Here is an 11,412-nt window from a genome sequence, read left to right on the forward strand (position 1 = left end):
GATTCAGTGTAGAATTGAAAATGAAGTGAAAACAGTATGCTATGCTTTGCTTTTTTAAGTTGGGACATGGGCACATTAAACACTGTGTTGCATAATTTTCTTTCTAAATATTTTTAGAATGACATTTTGTGCCATTCATGCCTGATACAGGATTTCAGCTGCTCAAGAGTCTGGGGTCTTCTTAGCTGTGCTCTCTGTTGTTCCATTAAACACCAAATGTGACAGGTCTGCAGACAGGCCATTTTAGCACCAATCTGGACTTTAATACACAACCATACTGTTGTGCTCTGGTTTCTTGAAATATTCAAGGCCTTCCTTGAAAAAGAGGTCTGGATGGCTACTCATATTACTCAAACAGTATAATTGAGCATCGATATAAATGAGTCGATATGTTATGATGGTGGGACAAATGGAAAACAAGCATTGTCCTCAGATGGTGACTAAGGATAGCAGAGCTATGAAGCAGATCTATGTCTGGGGCAGTGATGGCTTTAGGTATCACGGGTAGCCTGTGTATGATGTCAAACAAAAATATTTATATGATCTCTGTGAAATCTTACTTGCATAACCCCAGAATTAACACTAAGCAATCTGTCCAAATGTACATTGGATAGACTTTAAATCTGAAAGAAGCAGGCCTGTGGTTGCTGCCATCTAGTGGATGCCACATAATACACATTGGACCTTTTCGAGTTATTTTCCAGACACAGCAAGATATTTGAAATAATTGTGGAGAATTTCAATTGCACTTGTATAGAAGCACATGAAGAACATGATTATCTAAAATTAGGAAATAGATTTAGAACCTATCATAAAAAGACAATGACATTTTATTCTTAAATCTTTTCTCTTGCTGTCCTTGATTATAACCCATTACACAATCAATTCAGTGAAGTGGGAAAGTAAACTGAACTACATGTACATCCTCTAGTTACAATCATTTAAAGAAAATTGCTCTATTGAAACAAAACAGAATCATTTTGCCTGACTGAGAAGACTGGACATCTAGTGGCATTTTGAGAAACAGCAGAAACGTACCACTGATATGGTCAGATTTTTAATAAAGAGCTGTAAAACAATTAAGAATTAATGACTTGAGTCAAAATTCAAGGAGTTCAAATACGACAAATAATTCAATCTTTAAAGGGGAACTATGCAATTTGATTAGTTTAATTGACCTTAACTTAACAGCTTCTCAGCCATTGGACTTAGTATATGAGTTTTTCTGAGGTGAATGGTGGCCGTCTCGCTTCCCCCTAGCGTTCGTGAGCAGAAAAAACACTTATGCAACTTTAGGCCGGCGGGCTGCTGCACTCAGAGACAGAAAGTCTCGCAGCTGTGTGATCATGCTTGCAATGTGACAAATTGCTTTACTGCACTACAAACATACAGTACATGCACCAAATAGCACAAGGTAGCGATGGAGTTCGTCATGGCAGAGCCAGTAATCTCTTCATGGCAGAACCAGCGAAAAGAAGCAGAAAGTGAGTAAACCGTCGTCGGAGGAATAGGGAAAGAGGAGACGGCAGACTGATTAAAGAGTGTCATAAAATATATGCGCTGAAGCTGTAGGGGGAGCTCTGCAGAGAGACCTGTGAGTGAAAAGAGACAACAGCGAAGAAATGATCAAAATGGCATAGTTTGCCTTTAACACAGATACAGGTTCTACAAAGAACAAGCCAACAGATTGCCAATGTAACAAATGACGGTCATGGACTGAGTCTTATGCACTAAAAGAAATAATAATAAACATCAGGCCTATATGTTTAGTGTCAGTAGACAAAAGAGAGACGGAAACAAGCAGCAGTCAGATAGAAGAGAAACAGAAAGAGAGAGAGTGACTGTGTCCCCATTGTATCCATGCCAGGAGTGGTAAAAAAGGTTCAATTTAGTTGCATACAATGCCATGGCCTGAGGTTACTCTGATAGACAATGAGATCTATCTATCTATCTATCATATTTCATCGTTATCATGAAAGCAAGTCCTGATTACGATGAAGAACCCAATATCTTTTGAACACATTGTAGCTCAGTCGCATGTTAGAGTTTATAGTCACCTGACGCCGTAATGTATTATTATGTTTGCCAGGAGGGTCACTTGTGCCACCAGTCTGCTCTTACAGTCTAAATCATCACAGCAGACAGCTGTATCCATACTGCCCTACATCAGACATGGACTGATTTATACACTGAGTGATTGGGGCCATTGCTGAGGTGACTGCCCAGACTTTGGGTGGTGCTTCCTGCTCTTTATAATCCTATATGACTTCTCAGTCTAGATAGTATCACTGCAGATAAGGCCATTACATTCCCATAATGTCACAATGTCTTTACTTTTACAATATTGCAAAATAAGAGCTTTAAAAACCTGTAAGTGCAGTTAGTGCAGTACTAAGCATTACATAATAGTCTCACAGACAATTTGTGTCTGATACATTATAACACATTATCACAATATTAAGGCCTGATGTATAAATTATGTTGTGGATTAAATCATTTAATGTCTTTGGCATTATACGAAAGAGGAAAGATCAGTAAACACAGCTGTGAACCAATATGTACAGATCTACCTGTAAAAAGTATTCACCCCTCTTCGATATTTCCACTTTTAGTGCTTTTATAAAATAAAATGAATATTGCTAAATATATTGAACAATAATACCAGAAATACCATATTTAATGTGAAAATGAAAGCAGATTTCTACAAAATAGTGTTGATTAATTAAAATCATATCATGCAAAATACTGTATGTGATTGCATAAATATTCACCCCCTTCAAGTTAGCATTTAGTAGATGCACCTTTGGTCACAAGTCAAGCATGGAGCCTGGAGAGGTCTCAGTTAGGCTTGCACATCTTTATACTGCCATTTTACAAAATGTTTCTTTGCAAAATTGCTCAAGCTCTGTCAGGTTGGAAAGGGATCAGGTGTGAACAGCCCTTTTCTAGCCACAGATTTTCTAGGATTGAAGTCTGGGCTTTGCATCTCCAGAACATTCACCTCAAGTGTTGTCTTTAGACCATCTCTGTGTAGTTTGTGCTGTATTCTGTATGTAAATGTCCTCCCAAGTCGGAGTTCTCTCAGTGCTGAATATATTTTACAAGCCTTCCAAGGCCTGTGTTGAAACGTATTCCTGTATGATGCTACCACTACTATGCTTCAAATTAGGGATGGTGCATTTTTGGTGATGTGTAGCGTTTGGTGTCCGCCAAAAGAAGCATCTAGTCTGATGGCCAAAATGCTCAATTTCTCATCAGACCAACCAAGCTTCTTCCATTTGTTGTCGGAGTCTCCCATATGTCATTGGGCTGTGGGGATCATCATCATGTAAGGAATGGGATGATACGTCACTTGACATATTTTTTGGATCCATCCCCTCACTTATGCTTTTTAATAACCTTGACAATTGAAAAGCTTTAGGAAATCGCTTATTTTGCATTACATATGTGTAATTAATTAACATTACTTTGTAGAAAGGTGCTTTCACATTGACATTAATGAGGGGATATTTGTAAATTAATTCTTTTGTAAATTAATAAAAGGGGACATATCTAAGGGGAGTAAAAACGTTTTATAGGCACAGTAATATCAGTAATATACTGTATATATTTAGTCAATTTACAACATGTCTAGTAAAATGTTGTACATTTACACTGATGCATTTGACAGGGCATTTCAGATATTGAAAATCAGACCGCATTTTCTGTAACTGTGCGCACTTCAACTGTATACCTTCTCTCAAATCGAATGGTTAGCCGTTCATTAGAGTCGCTGTGATGAGTGAATCACACCCCTCACTCCACTTCTGATCTCGCCCACTCCACTGTGCTGATTGAAAAGGGTCATTCAGGCAGCTTTTCACACATGCAGTTTGCTGTCTTTGATTTCTATAGGCCCCTTATCAAGGACCCAAGTCCTATCACTCACACGCGCACACACACACACACACACACACACACACACACACACAACACACACACACACACACACACACACACACACACACACACACACACACACACACACACACACACACACACACACACACACACACACACACACACACACACACACACACACACACACACACACACACACACACACACACACACACTACACACACAGGTCAGCTGTATAAAGCCTCACTGAATAGAAAAAGGTGGAAAGCATATCAGTTGAGGTTCCTGGAGCAGGATGTTACAGTAATATATCTCCGTCACAGGCAGTCACACGTTGGTGGAGGAGCTTCAGTCCCACAGCAGGCAGCTGAGGACAGCGACTTCTCCACCCTGCTCCCTCCCTGGCAGCCCCACACTGCAGGCACTACTGCTGCAATTTTATACCAGGATGCAGTTGTGTTGTGCAGTTAATGTATATTCATGTCATCAGTATGTCAGTATGTGTGAGCCCATGCACTTTTTTTTGTTTGTTTAAGTTTATTGTTGCATCTCAGGTATATTTCCATATATAATATCAAAGAGCAAAAATCTTAGGTCCCCACCCCCCCTCATGGCCTGCTATGAGCTAAGCTATGAGATGCTACTGTACTTGTAGAAGGTGTCACCTGCCCTTATCAATTGAACTACATGAGACTCACAGAAGATAATAATGTGTTTTAACACCAGTGGTTCTTCCGTGCTCTTAACATCAGCACAGAAGGGATTCGAACCAGGCTGGCCAATAAAACTATGTTGAATCAGAGACCTGCCAGACATGTGATTTACAACACTGGATGCATCACATGCCCCCTCTCTTGGGCTGTTTGGCACAGTCATCTGTATCCCCCATCTTCAAAGGTATCAGATGTTGGGCACTTGGTTGCCTGCTCAAGGCCTGCAGGCCAGAGGGTCTGATTGGCAGAGGAAGCCACTAATTGCGAAGGAACAAGGGATTTCCTGCAGCAGCGTTGGTGGGCGCAGCCCTCTCTGGTTGAAAGACAGGAGAGGAAGAGCTTTATTGCATCTATCCAGGACACTGGAAGGAAGGGGGTCAAGGTGAACACATGTGAAATTAGGCACTGGTTTTCATTGACCCAGGAGGACCCTCCTGAACAATATGGTCTCTGAAAGAACAGTCTGTCCCCAGCGAGGGCTCCGCCTTTGATTATGTAATTAGGAAACGAGCCTTTCCATTTGATTCAATGACCAATGTGTGATGGTGCAAATCCTCCCTTCATCATGTGGTCAAATTATTATGCTTTTTCAGTTAGATGGCTGAGTGTTCCCTCCAATAGAATATGCCACTGTCACCCCACTGGGGTCTGTGTTGTGCTTCATACGAAACATTTCCCCTTGATGATCACATCAAACATCAGCTGATCTTTTCACATAGAGTGCACTTTTCGGGCATTCCTGAATGTTGCCATTATTTTCACGCACAAGCCTATACGACAAAATGAAAAAATCAGCAACTCCACAAATACATTTCGAAACACCATGGTATGATAGCATGCCAAACATACAAACATACAGACAGACAGACAGACATCAAACAGCTACAATGATTCAGGTGTAATCTGAAGCCTTCAGAATTAGGGCTATTAGATTTGCATGCAGCCCAGACGTTTTCCATATTTCACTCAAGGGCGTGTGGGCTTTCTAGTGGCCTTTCTGCCTCTCGCCGCTTCTCTGGGCTGTTCAGGGGGAGCGGGCATGGCCTCACCGACGGAGGGTTACGCGCCATGTCTTCCTGTAGTGGGTGTAACTTCCTTCTCACAAATGTGCTGAACATTTTCAAGAGGGTTTACACACACACACACACACACACACACACACAAATCATGGACTTGCGTGAGTGAGGTGAACAGATTTCTACACAGAGTCAGAAAATGATATGACAAGGCTAAAGGTTCTCACGCAAAGTTAGCCTTCCAATCTCTGATGTCAAATGATGTCAAATACACTCATTTGTTCTCACTGTGTGTTTTGTCTTTTATTTACAACATACAGTACAGTACATTGACTGAAAAATTTAATTAGATTCCCTCTCTATCACTGGCACTGAAAACTTGGGGGTGGCTGCAAGAACATGCCAGAACAGCTGAATATGCACTATCATCTCACTGTCCGACAGACATGGAAAGCCATAAGAAAATGATATTACCATGCATTTGGCAAGCCATTTTAACATTTAATCAAACACAATCCTAATTTTTCCCCTGATATCCATAATACTGCAGGAAACTGTCAGGGCCCTCTAGGATCCTCTAATATACTATGAAATATGTTTTGATAATTATTAATTAAAACATATTATTATCAAACATTTCATCAGCCCTAATTTTATTTTGACAACATGGTTTCAACAAACCCTTAAAACCTATCTATTATCTATATCTCTCTATCTGTTTGCAATGGAATGTGAAAGGTTAGAAGGAAGCCCCTTTGTCTCCCAATCACAATTTTACCAGCCTCTGCAGGTGGTGGAAAGAAAGTTGGTGATTGGTGGTCCTGATATAGGGCGGAGCAATAATGTTTCAGTGAGAGACTAATTTCAACCAATCATATCTCACCTCTAAATGGCTGGGCTTTATTATCATCATTGTCAAGTTCCACATATTTACTCTGAGACTAGCGGAAACAAACTAGCTAGCTTAGCCTGCAAGTTTAGGATTTAAGATATGCAGGTTTTCAGCTAGTGAGGAGACAAACTTGCAAATACTGTAGGGATAATATCATGCTTTTTATTCACTCAAAATCACCAAGCTGTTGTTACTATTAACACTGCTACTATGTACTATGCATTGTTACTGCATAATATGTAACTGAAGTAGATAGTCTGAACACAAAGGTAAAGCATATTAGCAAGTGCACTTGTCAAGTTTAGAATTGGGATGGTTAATTAAGTTTGTCTAGGTATAGGTATATAAGTACATAGGCACATGTATAGGACAACTCTTGACTGTTAACGATGAGAAGTAGCAATGCCCCCCTTTGGGTGCCCCAGCTGGGAGTTTTCCATTTACTCCACTGCACCTTTTCACCTGTGAGAACCACAGACACAGGCAGAAAAAGAACCAAACAAAGAGAGGAGTGTAGAGATGAGCCAGAGTAAAACCATACCATACCATACCCCAACTGTACTGTAACTGTACAACACAAGTTCCACCACTGTCACACTGTTCTCTGTCGTCCTGTGTGTGCTGTGCATGGAATTGTAATTGATATATCATAGGGTGCCTCTCATTTGGGCTTTTATATGTCCTCCCTCGCTCCTCGGACAATGGGATAGTCTATCCAGTGTTAGTTATAGATCAGTGGGAACGCCCCTCGAGGATCGAGCATCGAGGATCGAGGAGGCATGTTGAGAGGCACCCTAAATCAACCAAGGAGGCACACAAAACTGTCTTGAGAGCCAGGCGTTTGAGACTACTGTTTTAAAGGGGAACTATGCAGGGTTTTTTTTTAAACTTAATTTACCTTAACTGAACAGCTTGATATTTGAATGGTAATATGTCTTTTATCGGGTTGAATGGTGACTGTCTTGCTTCCACCTAGTGCCTGTGAGTGGAAAAAACACCCTTGCATCTTTGGCCGGCGGGCCGCTGCACTGACAAACAGAAAGTCTCGCAGCCTCATGATCACGCTCGCGATGTAACAAATTCCTTGGTGGAGTTTCTCATTTGTCATGGCCAGCCAAAAGATGCGGAAAGTGAATAAACCATTGCTGGAGGAACAGGGAAAGAGGAAACGGCAGACTGACCGAAGAAATTGCCCAAACATAGTGCATAGTTCCTCTTTAAAGCGTGTCATAATAGCGCCTACACTTACCCAGAATGGAGATTAGGAACTACCAGGGGTTGCTGGCAGTGGCCGCAAACATGATCAACAAGGTGGACATCGGTATGGGCTCTCCTACAGTATGTTCAGTATCAGAATGTTTTATTGGCATTGCACCAAGAGAGAGCAAAATGTGCTGCATCCACACCAACAAATGATATGCACGCACGCACGCACGCACGCACGCACGCACGCACGCACGCACACACACACACACACACACACACACAGACACACACACACACACACACACACACACACACACACACACACACCATAACAACACATGGATATATACACTCAACACACATGCACACACGTCATGTAACAATACCCACATACCTCTGCACACACACGTAGGTTCCTCTGCTTTTGGTCCATGAGTAGGACCCACCTTGTCCAAACCTGTTAAATGAACAACATAAGCAAACTGACCCTGCAGACAAATTGTATGTAAAAGCTTTGACAACCTTAAATTATTTGCCATGTCATGTAATGTAAAAGCATACATGCATACCATTGACAACCAAAAATGTTGGACTGTTTTGGCTTTTGGATCGATATTCTTTTGCTCTATCAAACTTTAAGTACTGGCACCAGAAAACTCCAGTGTCATTTGTGGTGAGGTTGCTAATTGTGGCAGTCACATTGGATAAAGAGCCTGTAACCTTAACCCCATTATCGAAGGGTGGTCTGCACGTCATCCCTGGGTTGAGATAGAACACCTCCCTGCAGGTGCGATAAAGGTACATTCCACCTTGATTTTGTAGATCAGTGGAGCATGTCATCTCAATCTGCTCCCCAACCCCTCTGAATTCAACCAGATCTGCATTCAAACCTGGAAGAGAATGACATGGGAAAGCAACGATCATTCAACTAAGTCAATTTGCTTACACTTGTGTCATACAGTTGCATTATCCAATTACTGAGTCCCTCACACCGATGCACTGTTAAAATTGCACTGAATTCTTTGCCTGATTCAGTGGAGTCTTCTAATCTTCTAAACCAGGCAGGGCTATTTTTTATGAACCAGCAGTTGGACCCAATCCATTTTTAAGAGAGATGTTTAAAAAAAAAAAGAAGCTCCCATACCTGTGACTAAGCAGACCCACAGAGAGAGGTGCAGAAGGACGTCATTGTGTCGCCACAAGCGCTCCATCGCTTGACCTTTGGGTTCTCGGAGTGTACAGTATAAGACATGACCAACTGTTATGCTTTGAGGGTCTTAACAATAGCTGGCACTCAAGAACTGATAGCTCGATAAGATAAGAGGAGGGTGGGAGAGAAGTAAAGAAAGAAAATGTGTGTGTGTGTGTGTGTCTGTCTGTGTGTGTGTGTGAAGGGGGTGGTCTTAGTGTGTGTGTGTGTGTGTGTGAGTGTGTGTGTGTGTGAGTGAGTGTGTGTGTGTGTGTGTGTGTGTGTGTGTGTGTGTGTGTGTGTGTGTGTGTGTGTGTGTGTGTGCCAGTGTGTGTGTGTGTGTGTGTGTGTGTGTGTGTGTCTGTGTCTGCGTCTGTGTGTGTCTGTGTTTGAACGTGTGTGAACGCCCTAGCAAGTATCAACAATCAAGCCCCCCCATTCAATTTATCTACCCTCAAGGGACTGGCAGTACAAGTAGTCTCTCCTTCACCGTGTGGAAGATGGAGAACAATAGGTAAAGTATTGGAGAGGAAGGCTTTGTGTGAATGGGACCACAAGGGAGATTATCAGCAAACTGGAGTCTGAGGGGCACTTGCTCCCTCACTCTGATCCAAGCCATGGATGGATCTTGAGAGGTCTCTGTTCCTGTTTCTGGATTATAGCTCTGGACTCTGATTCAGCCTCAGAATTTGTGATGTAAGTATCCTACCGCTTAATCTTATTTCTTATTTATTGATCTTTTAATGCAAGTCGAGTCAGAGTTCACACAACACATCAATAACCACCCTGGGGAATTTTAATAGGGCAAGCAACGGTGTTGAGAGAGGGACACAAGAATTGTTGTGACTGGTTTACTTTTTTCTGCACAGAGAGGGCTCTTGCTTCTGGAGTTCGACAGAAGGGCCCGGTGGAAGGTCCACAAGCATCAGCTTTCAATGTCTGAAAGAGGTCTGATATAGAGTTGAATACGTGCATACTCTCTGTGTGAGTAGACTGTATGAGTCAGGTATTAAACTAGCCATCTGTTGTATTGTATTCTATCCTGACTGGTAAATCAGTCAATCATTTCATAGCATTTTTTATTGTTTCAACTCTGACTTTAGGAACCATTCAGTCATATCCTGTCCTGTGAAAACACATTTTTTTGTGTCCATTTATGGTAAAGTTAGCTTACTGTTCACTGAATGCTTGATGTCTTCCTATTAATAAATAAATATATATTTACTGTATATATATTTTTTAAAAGTTACAGGACATTTACAATTGTATTCTTTTGACATGTACTCTTATCAAGACTTAAATAGCCTCTGTTGTGTTTATACGGGTGCGTGTGTGTCAAGGCTAGTGCATGGTTCTTGTCTACTCGAGTAGGTTTGTTTGCTCAAGCGCACTCGGAGTGCTTTGTCTCTGGGTAGCTGCCTGTTTCCTTCCTCCTGATTGAGACAGGGTACTCTGCGGGGAACAGGCGAAGAATATGACCCGCAGACAGAGTTGTGCGTAAAAACCTTGGCAAGATTGTGGTGGGGAGCCCTTACCCAGTAAGCCCGAGGCCCGAGAGAGGGAAGGAAGGGATCACAAAAATAACGAATGAAACGCAAGACAGATCGCTGGAAAGTCAAACAGGTCCAGATAACCTTTCACTCGACTAAGTGTGAGCACTCAGTGGCAGCATGACCCTACTGTCAGCTGAATAAATATGACAGAATATGACAGAATGTCATGACAGTATATCTAGTATCTCAATATTGCAGTTTGATTGACAGTAGATTGACAGTTGGAATATGATCATCAAGTTCTGCTGTTTTTACTCTCAGCTTCCAGTATGTTGTAGTGGTTGTACAGTATGTAATATCCATATGGGAAAGAATGAACGCTTTCCAGATTCCCAAATCCATGCCATTTTAATCCCAAAGGCAATTTACAATTCGTGCAAGGCATTATATGTACCCTGTTCACCCTGTTTCATTACGATTAAAACCCTTTATCAGTCTTGAAAGCAATGGTTGCCTCTCCACAATACCACTGGCAACAGGGTGAAGCATTGTAACAGTCTGGATTGGCAGTTGGGATGACATTAATGTTTTTGGAGTGAGAGTGAGTTGTTGCTCATTGGTGCGGTTAGAATAGAATAGAATAGAATAGAATAGAATAGACTTTTATTGTCCACATGGGGAAATGTATCTTGGACTCAGCACAACAGAACTGTGTAATAGACATACAGCGACAGGTATGGTACGGTGCAGTTTTAAGCCCTGTGTGGAGTGGAGGGGGGCGAGGTGTCAGCATGAGGATATGGGCGGGGTGGGGACGATGTCCTGCTTTCAGAGAGTGAGCGTCCTGGCCCTCTCAGCACAGATACAGGGCAGGATGTCAGGGTGGGGGTTCCGCAGGGGAAAGGCACTTAGGGCCGATGGGAGAGAAAGAGAGAGAGAGAGAGAGAGATAGAGAGAGGGAGAGAGAGAGGGAGAGAGAGAGAGAGATAGAGAGAGAGAGAGA

The sequence above is a fragment of the Sardina pilchardus genome, chromosome 10 (genome assembly GCF_963854185.1).
Source record: "Sardina pilchardus chromosome 10, fSarPil1.1, whole genome shotgun sequence".
NCBI classification, from domain to species: Eukaryota; Metazoa; Chordata; class Actinopteri; order Clupeiformes; family Clupeidae; genus Sardina; species Sardina pilchardus.